Genomic DNA, 12149 nt, shown 5'->3' on the forward strand with positions numbered 1-12149 from the left:
CACCGATCAAAAATTTAGTTTATTTAATTTTTTTTTTTATTTTGGCAAATCACTAATTAGGGACATCTTAGCTAATTTTTTTCCCTCTAATTTCATTACTATTCTGGATTCTTTTACTTTCCGAGAGGTCGGATGATTTTTTTTCCTTTTTGAAATTCTAAATTAGCGCCTTCTCTAACCTTCCGGTGGATTCCGGGATCTGCAAGGGCGTTGACCGGATACGGTGAGTGGTGGGATTTCCCTAAAGCCTTTGTCTTTCCGAAAATCCCATCGAGGACACAGACTCGTCTCGACTTTGCAGACATCTTTTTTCGGCTATTTATTTGGTAAGCCGAACCCCTTTTGACATAAAAGAGAATATTTGGTTATAGTATGTTGTATACGTAATTTCGACCACTTATCTTTTGTAGTTGTAGTGTTCTGTCTCCTTTCTTTTTACCTACCCTTCTACTTCTTCTCTAAAGTTTTTCTTATTTTTTCAACCTTCCCCCCAGTTTTGAAACTCATGAAAACATACAATATTCATATCACTTATTTCGATCGTATGTACTAAGTGAGACATCGAGGGATACAATTCGGGGAGGTATTTCAGCACAACTCAGGACCGTTTTCGCGATACTCAACCCACCACGGGAGAAACTGGCGAGAAGGTACACTATGCTTTCAGATTCCCAGAAACTTACTTGCTATTCATTGATCGTACAAATTACATACATTGATTAATGATTTCTGGTTTTCTTTCTATTGATTGGTTATATGGTGTATGTATTAGTAGTTTGGGCCCACTAGTTTCGAATAACATTGATTTTTTCTTTCTCTGTATATACATCTATATATGTACTTACATATTTTAAAAGTTACGTGCCTGCTCTATTTGTTGTATTTTCACCTCTTATGCCAACTTATTAAATAACACCAGTTATTTCTTTATATGCGGATCTTAGTAAATTGAGAATTATTATTAATTATCGGGTTTATATATATAAAGTTTCAATGTCGCAACCTTATGAGAAGAAAAATAATTTTTGTTAGTCAGGGTGTTTGTTTTGTTTTTGAGCCAATAAAATGTGAATACTTGTTGAATATGAAAAGGTTATGTAGAATTTAAATGTCGATGAAATACTAAGATGGATATTAAAGTGAAATTTATTATATTGAGTAATATATATATATATATATATATATATATATATATATATATATATATATATATATATATATATATATATATGCGAGTATGTATGTAAAGGGCTCGGTATTTACCCTGGTTGTTCTAGGTTGCCATAGATTTTTGACACCCGACATTGACCGAATATTTGTGATGTAAAGTATTACCGCGTAACTTGTAATTAATGAAACCTTACTGATTTATTAGTAATGTTTGTAACTATTTAATTTTTAATACTATGTCAAATGTTGCCTGTAAATGGAACAAGTAGCAGGTCGTAAGAAAAGTAAAAATGACCCTAATCCTTATCCAAATTTATTTTGCGAGATCATAGTGAAATCAGTAAACTACGAAACAGTGCGCCCCACCAACAAATCCTTCCATCTGTAAACTATGAAGCAAATCTTCCCCTACGATCGGAAACATAATTATTTGTCGTTCGTCAGTTCAGTGACTAAAACCTTTTGTCTCCACGATCTATACTTAAAAAAAAATAGTGATCTTAAATTTAATGAACTGAAATGTGGTCAATAATTTAGTAATGTGAATACAGGACCTAGATAGGTCCAGAGACCTAGCTCTATTGAGACATATAGTATTAAGGAAATATGGTCCCAATGTCTGGGATTGGATTCGATATTTTTTTTAAATCTGAATTAACTTTGAAATTTTATACCAAGTGCGTCAAGTGACGAAATGAAAATTTTATATATAATATGAAGAAACTAATTTATTTGTCTGTCGTTAAGGCAAACGATTAAATACTCTCATGGACACCAATCACAGTGAATAAAGAGAGTAGAAAAAGGAGTTACTATCGACGTGAGGACAAAGACTCATAAAATTGTCGAAATTTCTCCTCTCGGGACAGAGATTCAATAAAATGCTACCAAAGTTTTTTTTAAAGATTAATTAACCAATTATATTTTTTTCTTTTCTTTTTCACCATGATATGTATTCATTGTACTGAACCTGAAATATGTTTAATGTTTAACTTTGATTTTTTTTTGCCTTCTCTCTTCATCTTTCGTTTTGTCGATTTTTTTAAAAATGTAATCCAATTTTTTAATATATCTACAAGAGAAATGTGTTATTTGATATTGTTGAAAGTAGCAGATTTCTGTGCATGCCTATGTATTATTATTAATATATATTTTTTTAATTCATGAATCAAATTTTTCTGTTATGTCAAACTAAGTTTTCTTTTCTTGAAATATAATAAATGTCTATAGAAATATAGTTAGGTTAGTTTAATTCAACTAAATGTAACCTGAAGTATACACTGTCCTGTATGAATGTGTGAGTGAGTGAAATGTAGGTTTAGTATTAAGTGCACCGATTCTTTTGATATATATATTCGTGAGTTACTATAGTTAATGGTAGTTGACAATTAAAGTCGTTGAATGTCAATACTAACTTAATTTAAGTTGGCTCTATGAAGGAAGTAAAAAGGACTGAAGTAACCTGAACGAACGATCATCATGAGAACTTGGAGAGTCAGAATCTTCGACAAACGTGTGTTGCTCTGATTTTTTTTTTTTTTTTTTTTTTTTGTGGTCGATTCTAACACGCCATCAACTTCGTCGTTTATTTTTCAAATATTGGATATTAGTCTAGAACTTCTGGAAAATATTGAATAAACGGTTAAATTAAACTTTCTCATCTATCTCAGAGCTAGATTGGGATAATTCGGTAGTTGGGGTTAAATGGATCTAGGTCTGGTATGTATGGGTTAACATGTGTCTACCTTTGATCACCTTAATACCAAACATTCACCCAATAGCTATTGGAAATGATACCAATTCGATAATTATTCACTTTCCTTTACAATATTTCTAAAAAATATCCAGTAACAGTTATTTTTTTCTTACTTTCTCTATTTTTCTTCTCTTCTTATCCCAACTTTCTCTTCTCTTCTTTACTTCTTCTTCTATTGTAATAAAACTGAAAAGGGGGTCGTGACTGGGAATTCTATATGTAATAAACAGTCATGTATTTATTTATTTTATTTTATTTTATTCAGAAGTCCGATAAAAAGTTTTCTCATTTCGATTGAATCTAGTATGTTCGAAATTAAGAAATGGATACTATATTCCAATATAATTAGACATAAGCCTATAGCCTCATGAATATCCCCCCACCACCAAGGGCGAAGGTTTCCCACTCACGATTTATTCCATGCATCTCATATGTTACACAGCTTTCTTTCTTTCTTTCTTTCCTTTTTTCCCCCTTTAATCAGTTTTATTCGTAATAGACTGCTACTTGCAACGTCACTTACAAAAAAAAAAAAAAAAGACTACATAAGAAATACTCAGAGAACAAAATATTATACTTCACTAAACTGCATTGAGGTTTCCTTTTAAGAATTTAAACTAGGCATACACCACACATAAATGATTTACTAGGAGGGGAAGAACACAATTCGTGACACCATTGAAAGCACCGTGTACACCGTATCCACTTTTCCCCTTTCTTGTCTGCAGAGGACTTCCCCAAAAAGTTACAGTCAACATCCTCGTTCTCGCTGTCTTCATTGTCAGTCGATACATATGGGGTATCTTCGTCTTCTTCTTCTTCTTCCTCACTTGATGACGGAACATTTAGTCACCTTCTCGGTTTCTTGTTCTTCACAGAAACATTATTTACTCGCTTCCTAGGTCTAAGTAATCCCTGCTGCGACACAGGCCAAAACATAGAGGTGCTTGGCTCAGTAGGTCTAGATATTTTAGACTACTTTCTTCAGAACTTTCCAGAAGAAGTCTTCTTTTCGTGCCCCTTTCTAAAGGTTTATTTATATCAGTAGATACACAACTAGAAATGCTTTTCCTCTCATCCATCTTCTGACGTTTGTCATGTGAAGAGATCTGGTGACAAGGACATCTGAAATTAGGTGCGAAACGAATCATCAAATTCCATTATTTTAACATCTAAACCGAGACGAGAGAGAAACATTTGTTCCAAATTCCGTCCCGTGGATGAAAATTAGGTATACCTAAGGGGACGAAATTAGGAACTCACCCATTCTCCATAACGACAAGTGCGCATAACACTCGTGCTTCAAACAATTGCAACTTTCCAATCTTAAACTATACATTATAATCTATTTGTAGATAGAAAATTGTGGTGCGTTTACTTACCTTTAAATCTAAGAGTGTTATCACAACCAGGAAAATAAAACATTCTTGCTTCTGATAATTATTAACAACAGAATAATCACACAAAACAAGACGACTTCTCGTAATGATACGTCCAGCTCACAATTTCCTCCTTTACGAAAATTTCAGTTAGATGCCACCAGGTAGCGGCACTTATCAACGTAGATAAACCGGGAGACGAAAAGCGCGGGGACGAAATGTGGTACTTTTCTTCTAATACCTTCTATTTCCGTGTATTCGAAAAGGCGTGAAAGATTAAATTCAGTGCAGTCGTCGTGTTTACAGACTATTGTTAAATAGTTGTATAGTCACATTGGAATCTGTTACTTGATCCTACAATCCTGTTATTGTACATTTGGAGTTTAGCGTCTCTTTCAGTATAGATGCTGTATGAGACGTAAACTTATAGCTCAACTCCTTGCATCCCAGGTGCCATTTTCTTCTGTGCGTGCTGATTTCATTTACTGTTAAAAACTGTCTAGACCGTTATATATGGCATAGCTATTGCATAAAGTTCAATGAACATCATTTTTTATATAATCGCGCTCGGGTGCACACACACACACACACACACACACAAACAAATTTGCACAGTGGAACATTTAGGTTGAAAATGGAAAATTTTCATGTTATGAAGGGATTTTATGCTGCTTCAGGTTGACAAAACTGACCAGAGATCAAAGACAAAGTCTTGTTCTTTTTCTTCTTACTGATCTCGATGTTGCCAATTGTTATCGTTGAAACAAACACATGTGTGTCGTAATTGAATGCTTCCTTAGACTTGCCATCTACTGAGACAAAACATTTTTTTCCTTTTCTGTCAGTAAGGTACTGTCACCTAAGAAGAAACAGTAGAACTAGCTAGTTCCTTGCATCCACTTAAAACTTTCATTACCTTCAAGATTAATACGACCCTTAATCAACGATACATTTTCATGACATCCGCATGGATGTCACTGGCATTTTTCAACGGAGTATTCTATGACATCCATATGCAGGGGCGGACTGGCAACCATAGGGCCCACACTGCTAAACTGAAATGAGGGCCCACTATAAAAAAGTAAAAAAAAACTTGGCATTCTTCATATGTATTACATATAAAAGTCCATCTTCGAACCCATAAATAGTATCTCATATATTCATACAAAAGCAAAACATTAATTACAAAAAATTTGAAGTAGGAATATTTTAATAGTAATTCATACAGTGTGTAATTGGCATTATCATTTTTTATTGTAAACACACACAATGCCGGAATTGGTGCTTTCAGTTATTTATATAGTGCTATTGTTTTTTTATGTAATGAATTTAAACCATTTATTTAAACAAATGAGTGTCATGTTTTAGAAAACCCAAAATATATACATGTGCAATAAGTAAAAACTAATCTCAAGTCAACTTTGAAACACTAGATAATTAAAGCACTGACAGAAATAATGTAAATTTCTTTCCTTATAAATCAGTTCAAATATCATATTGGTTGAAAATTTCTACTGAATTGCATACTGTAACCTAATATAATATAATATTAATAATACAAGATCGTCAATCACTTTGTCGTAATCAAACGTATATGATCTTTCTATGTATAAAAGAATAAAGTCTTCCAACAAATCTTGTCCAAGCGATGAACGCAACCAATTTTTGATCACCTTAATAATCGAGAAAACTCTTTCAGATGATACTTGGGTACATGATAGAGTTAGAACATACTTATACGCTTTATACAACGATGGATATAATGGACCATAAAGATTTAATTCGTGAAGCAGGTGCAGTGCACAAACTAGACACACTTTACACTGTCTTGCAGATTTGCATTTCCATTCATCTTCCTCCTCACTCTCAGTTTCATTATCTTCCTCTTCTTCATTTTCCTCTTTTTCACTACTATAAGCATATTGCTCGCTGCCATGCTCATTTCTTAAAATATCCTGCTTTTTATATATTGGTGGAAAATAATGACGATCAAATTGGAGCACTTCCTCTTGAATTTGTTCTCTTTCCACTTTGCAATAATGTGGTAGAGTATTGAGAGCTGAATCAGGTAGTTCTTCTAAAGTACTTATCTCATGGAAACGGGTGGGATCCAGCCATGCAATGTCCTTCATGAGACTGTCATTGCAGATAAACCGAGAATGTAATTTCTCAATTGCACAATCGAAAATAACATTGAAAACGTTTATCTGAAACACTTTTGATGGAGAATCTAAAATCCTTGCCTCATTATGGGAAAGCTCATCTGCTTGAAGAGTTGCTACTGGTATTCTCTTTGCAAGGAAAGAAGTTTCGACTGCAACATCGTATCCTGCATCATTCAATTGTCTTTTCAAGTCCTTTATAAACTCCATAGCTTTAGATTCAATAGAACAAAACACGTTCCGTTTTTGCTTTAAGTCTGATTGTAACGTACAAATCATTTTTGTAGCCGTTAGATAATCCAAACCAGATTTTGCAAATACTGCGAAGTAGGTGTACATAGGTGAAAAGTTGGCTGAAAACAAAAGCCACAGAATGTTTTCAAATTACACCAGTTCTGAACCAAACATTTGCTTTAAAATGTGACTTCTGCTTGGAAATCACTCATACTTGCAATAGTGAGTAGACATTGAAGCAGCGTCATGAACCTCTTTCAATGTTACAAAGGTGTCGAAAAATCATCAAAGATACTCTTTAGAGCTCGATCTTTACTCCACCACCTTGTCAGATTTATTTTTTGTAATCGGCGAAGTAGCTGTCTACCACTTGAGTTTTCTTCATTGTACTTAATCTACACTTGCATTCTTTTATATGAATTGCAGATGAAAGTAACTGTCATTTGAAGTAACCCAAGAAAGTATTTTGCGACTCTGCAACATTAACTTAAGGATTTGCTCGTTTTTAACAGCTGCTGTATCACAAACCCCGCAATGTTTCAGCGGCTGATTGTCTCATAGACGGAACCTTTTCAAGTCGATAAACGTGAAGAAGAATAAGGTCTGTTCATGAAAGTTTAACTTTACGTCTTTTTATGAAAAACACAAGTTTGCGGGAGTTACACTGCCATATTTTTTATGCTGGTAGGTTTAATTGAGCCCATCTTTTTAAAATTGGTGGAGGAGGCCCACCTGTTTGAGGGGCCCACCCTGCATTTGCAGGGTAGCAGGGTGGGCCAGTCCGCCCCTGCCCATATGTATGTCACTGGAACGCAAGGAGTTAGCGTGGAATCTGAATCATGAGCTCCCATTAGATCTCTCACTCCAAAAGCGCGTACGCTAATCATATAGCCAAGAGGAAGCTCTGTAACCCTGTTGTTTTGAACAAGAACATATAATGAAGAATGGACTGTTTTTCTTTTACGAAGTACAGTGGTCTGTAAACATGTCGACTGCACTGGATTCAAACTTCCACGTCTTTCAGAATACATGGCAACAGTAATTATTATCCTCCATAACTTCAATACTGTTTAAGGTTCTAAAGCAAAAATCAGTCAATAGTATAGTCATGTTCAAGAAACAAGCTTGTATACTCAATTGACTGTCAGAGATTCTGTATCTTTCTTAATGAACAAGATTGTATTAAAGAAGAACGGGTTATCCTTCATCCCTCTGAAATCTTATGTTTGAAGCTTACGTAACAAAATGTGAAACTCACAGTTGAGAAGAGAAAACTGATGAGAAGAAAAATGGATATTCAATTTTTTTCAAACGTGACTTTAGAGTTGTACTTTTTTTAAAAGAAAAATCTACTCATTCATCTATGTTTCAAAAGCCCATTGAAAAAAATCTACGGAAGGAATTAAATCAAACACAAATGCACTGGCTGATTCGTTGGCTTTCTTCTCAATCCAGATATCTTTCGATTGGTTTCGTGTAGTTTTCTACTCTTCTCTATCCTGTGCTAGACTTTTCATTTCTGTTTACTTTTTGAATGAAACGATCCAATATAATTCAGTCAAAAATTTTCTTGTAGGCCTTATATCTGGACAATATATATAGTGTAACCAAAGCCAAACTATCACTTAACTCAGTATGATGTGCTTATTCCGTGGAAAATACGAAAACTCGATTTGAGGTGCCATTATAACATTTATACAAAAATTAATTATTAGCCAAGATCCCAGTCTTTTGGTGCATTTTTTTATCATTTTTAATATTCTTGTTAGACAGTTTTTCACTCTTCCCTGTCCTGAGCCAGACTCTTTATTTCCATATACGTTTTCTTCAATACATCTTGTGTAATTGTTTAATATACCTTGTCACTCTTGCCTATTCTAAGCCAGATTTTTCACTTCCATGTACTTTTTCTTTCTTTGGACAGTTAGAATTTATTTCATGTTAAAATACATTTTCTGTATACAGCGACAAAATATCCTTTGAACAGCATAGCCAACAAGTACAGTTTCTTAAACAAGACTGTACGTTACATGTGTATAGGATTTCTACTAAATAAAATGTACAGACTTTACTAGTCAATCGGCAGGACGCGAAATCTTGGGGGAACGGAGCAATTTTCTAAATCAGTAAACTTTATCCAGGTAGAGACTTTTCATACACATCCAATCAAATCCATAGATGATTAGATGAATCAACTTCCTCACATATTGATTGTCTTTCTCCCATACTGTCTCTAAAGGATTTTGCGCTTAGTTATTTTGAAATATTTCATTTGCTAAACTATAAAATAAACAAAGGTAAAGATAGAGAAATATTGGTATGACAATATGTTTTTCCTTTTGATTGACACAGAATTCCAACTCGCCAACACGAGAAGATTAAGAATCAATTTTCTTTTATTACTTGAGTCAACCCTTTTGAAATTATATTTTCCTATTCTTTAAAAAATGAAAGTGAAGATATCGACACGTCTAATCTGATTGGATAAAAAACCGTTCTTTTTGCAACATTAATATTCCCTTTCTTTCTTCTTATGATCTGGTATTACATTTTTAATATAGAAAGCAGAAGGGAAAACCACTTTCCAAATTGTAAAGGAAGATCTGTTGAAAAGTTGAAGAGAAAAATTCGATGAGATGTTTACATAAGAGCATAGGAATCGGACGTCGTCTTTCCAAACAGTTGAGGACGGCACAAAAAGAGGAAGGAAGACTCCTATTGGCGGCGAACAGCTTCTTTTACCTTTTTCTTCTATCCTTTCTTTTTCGGCAACTGTATGCTTTTCTCCGACATAAAAGATTGAACCTTCTTCGTAAACGTCTCCGGTAAAATTCTTACCATGTTTTCTCACAAACTTTCTTCCACACACATACACACACATCAACACATAGATAAAACGAAAAAAGAAAGAGAAGGTGAAGAAGAAAAAGATTATTCTTCAAAGATGATCGATTGGAGGTTTCAGATGAAATAAAAACCATGTGAGAAGGGTGACAAGAAATAAGAACAAATGAAACAGTTTGAAACATAATAATAAATTGAACTGCTCTTCTTATATTACAAAATTTTATAAATTTCATTCCATGCTGTTAATTATTAGACTTACTATAAATCAATTTCCCAAAACTAAATTTGATAAATTTATACATATACTACCAGAGACATAGCTTCTTCGCACGGGATGGTAGAGTATAATGACTTTCTCCGAGATCCCGCCAAACATGAAGTCTTGATAAATCAATTTTATTAAATGATAAGCAAAATCATTGCCTCTACGATATCATATAGATATTGCATACCGAATGTATTATACCTATAACTTTTCTCGAAGTAGAGGTCATTGTTAAAATGCTGACTTAAGCTGAAATCCATTAAATTAAATCTTTACCCCGTTGCTATTCTTGTGTGTGTGTTTTTAAATATAATTACTTCCATAGGGATTACAAGTTTTATGGTCGATGTCCTGTTTGACAATTTATTCTGCACTATTAGGTCGTACAACAGATGCTTACTCTAAACATGATTCACCAGTGATTACTATCAGTACTGTACGAATAAGTCTCAAATTGTTATTTTCTCCAATTATTAAAGATTTACTCTCTTACTCACTTGGCCTCTAAATCAATAAATAGAAATGGTCACCTGTGTATTCTCATCGCTCTGATACGTATTCCTTTAAATTCTACTGAACAACAGCATTTGATTGAATGAAGTCACAGACGCTTCGTGACAACCTTAAGAAAAGAAAGAAAGAAAATAGCATGTTACTTAAAATCTAAACATCTCTTGCCTCTTAACATGTTATTCTTTCTATTAACATTCGTTACTTCGCAGTGCGAAAGATATCAAGATTTAGTAAAATTACCTTTCTCTACCTATTTGCACAAATCATTAGAACAATTAAATCACTTTCCACAGACGGAGAAGTAATCGGCAGCTGACAGGCTGTGGAGGGGGAAGATAAACTGACGCGGCAATTCATGCTGTCGGATGGCTAGTGAAGTTACAATAACAGTAATGTTGGTAGAAAGTTTGACATTTAGCCCGGCCTATAAACTCACGTAAGACCCTACAATTACGCTCTTTTAGGGCAGACGCTTGAATTCAAAGTGGCCCTCTTCTTTAGACCATCCAAATCATATCCAGTGGTTGCGGTTGAAACCGGAAAACGATAAGCGCATAAAAGAGGGCAAGTTTCCACGAACTTCGAAATTTCCTTATTTAGATCATAAGAAAATAACATCTATTGTTTAGGGTTGAAGTTATTCAGAGTAAGGCCTTGTAGCTTTTATATATCCGCAAAAATGTGTCGAAACTTGTCCAGAATGTTTGGTGTGGATGGCATGTGAAATACATCGTATGCCACGCGACCTGTATAATATCGTTACCCCTTGCTGATCAGAGAATACATTTTCATCACGCTACATGAAATTCCAGTAGATTTATGGAAACCCACGTTCTTCTGATCACATTTTAGACGCCTTTCTTTGTGGTGATCCGTTAGAATAGTTCTCATGACTGTACATGAGTAATGGAATTTAGTTGCAACAAGGCGTTGTCGTACTGATTCGTGTGAACATGCAAATTCCATTATTTTGTCTTGCAAGATAGATGGACAACGCAAAAGATAGTCTTGCACTTAAACAAGAGTTCGATCTTGGGCCTCTGATGTTGTATGCTATTTTTTAGTATTAGGTTTTAACCTAGCCCTTTCTCTGCTTCTCTGCTTTCTATGATTCAGACACTTTCTCACATTTCTAGGTTCACAACTAAAATCTCTAGCAATGTCAGATAATGTCTCACCATTAGCAGCACAATCAATAACCTCGTCCCTAGCTCTAGGCATGTTTGCTCACGCATCAATTCAACCACGAATGAAATATTCCACTGACTTAGGACTACGGTGGGTCAGTGATACCCAGAGCTCATATCCGTTGGTTTTCTCGGAATTCTCCTGTTTCCTATCAAATTCTCATTCCACCAATTATTTCATGATCATTCACTTTTATTAATCATCCGTCCCGTTTAGCCTAAAGGGCATAACCATGGGGCATACAACTAGAAATTTTATTTTATTTTATTTTATTTTATTGTTTCCACCAAATGACTGAATGTGAAGCCTTGTGTTTTGTATTTTGCGTATTGGGGAAATTTGAACGCAGTAAAGCTCACAGGTATGCGGGTAAAATTGCCCGATAAAAAGAGAAAGGCAAGGAAAATTAATTTCTTACATTTTATTTCTGTTTAGTTTTAATTTGTTATCTGTGAATTATGTAGAAGTAATACCGGACCACCAAGGGAAGTGTGTCTATTTTACAAAAGTGTTATATTAAGCAGGAAAAAAAAACATGTTTTTCTAACTCGAATACTATCTTCTGTATTTCTGCTGATGTTACTGTTGAAGAAACTGGATTGATTGCAAAAAAAAAACAGGAAGTGAGTAGAAAA

At 34.2% G+C, this 12149-nt stretch overlaps 1 protein-coding gene across 4 annotated transcripts in view; it reads left to right on the forward strand.

Moving 5' to 3' along the window:
• LOC145676293 (regulator of G-protein signaling 9-binding protein-like) overlaps window positions 1-12149 on the forward strand; it is a 320813-nt gene that overhangs the window by 283652 nt on the left and 25012 nt on the right. The gene's annotated exons all lie outside the window — the stretch shown is intronic.

Source organism: Thermobia domestica, chromosome 2 (assembly GCF_964235325.1).
Source record: "Thermobia domestica chromosome 2, izTheDome1.hap1.1, whole genome shotgun sequence".
Taxonomy (NCBI): domain Eukaryota; kingdom Metazoa; phylum Arthropoda; class Insecta; order Zygentoma; family Lepismatidae; genus Thermobia; species Thermobia domestica.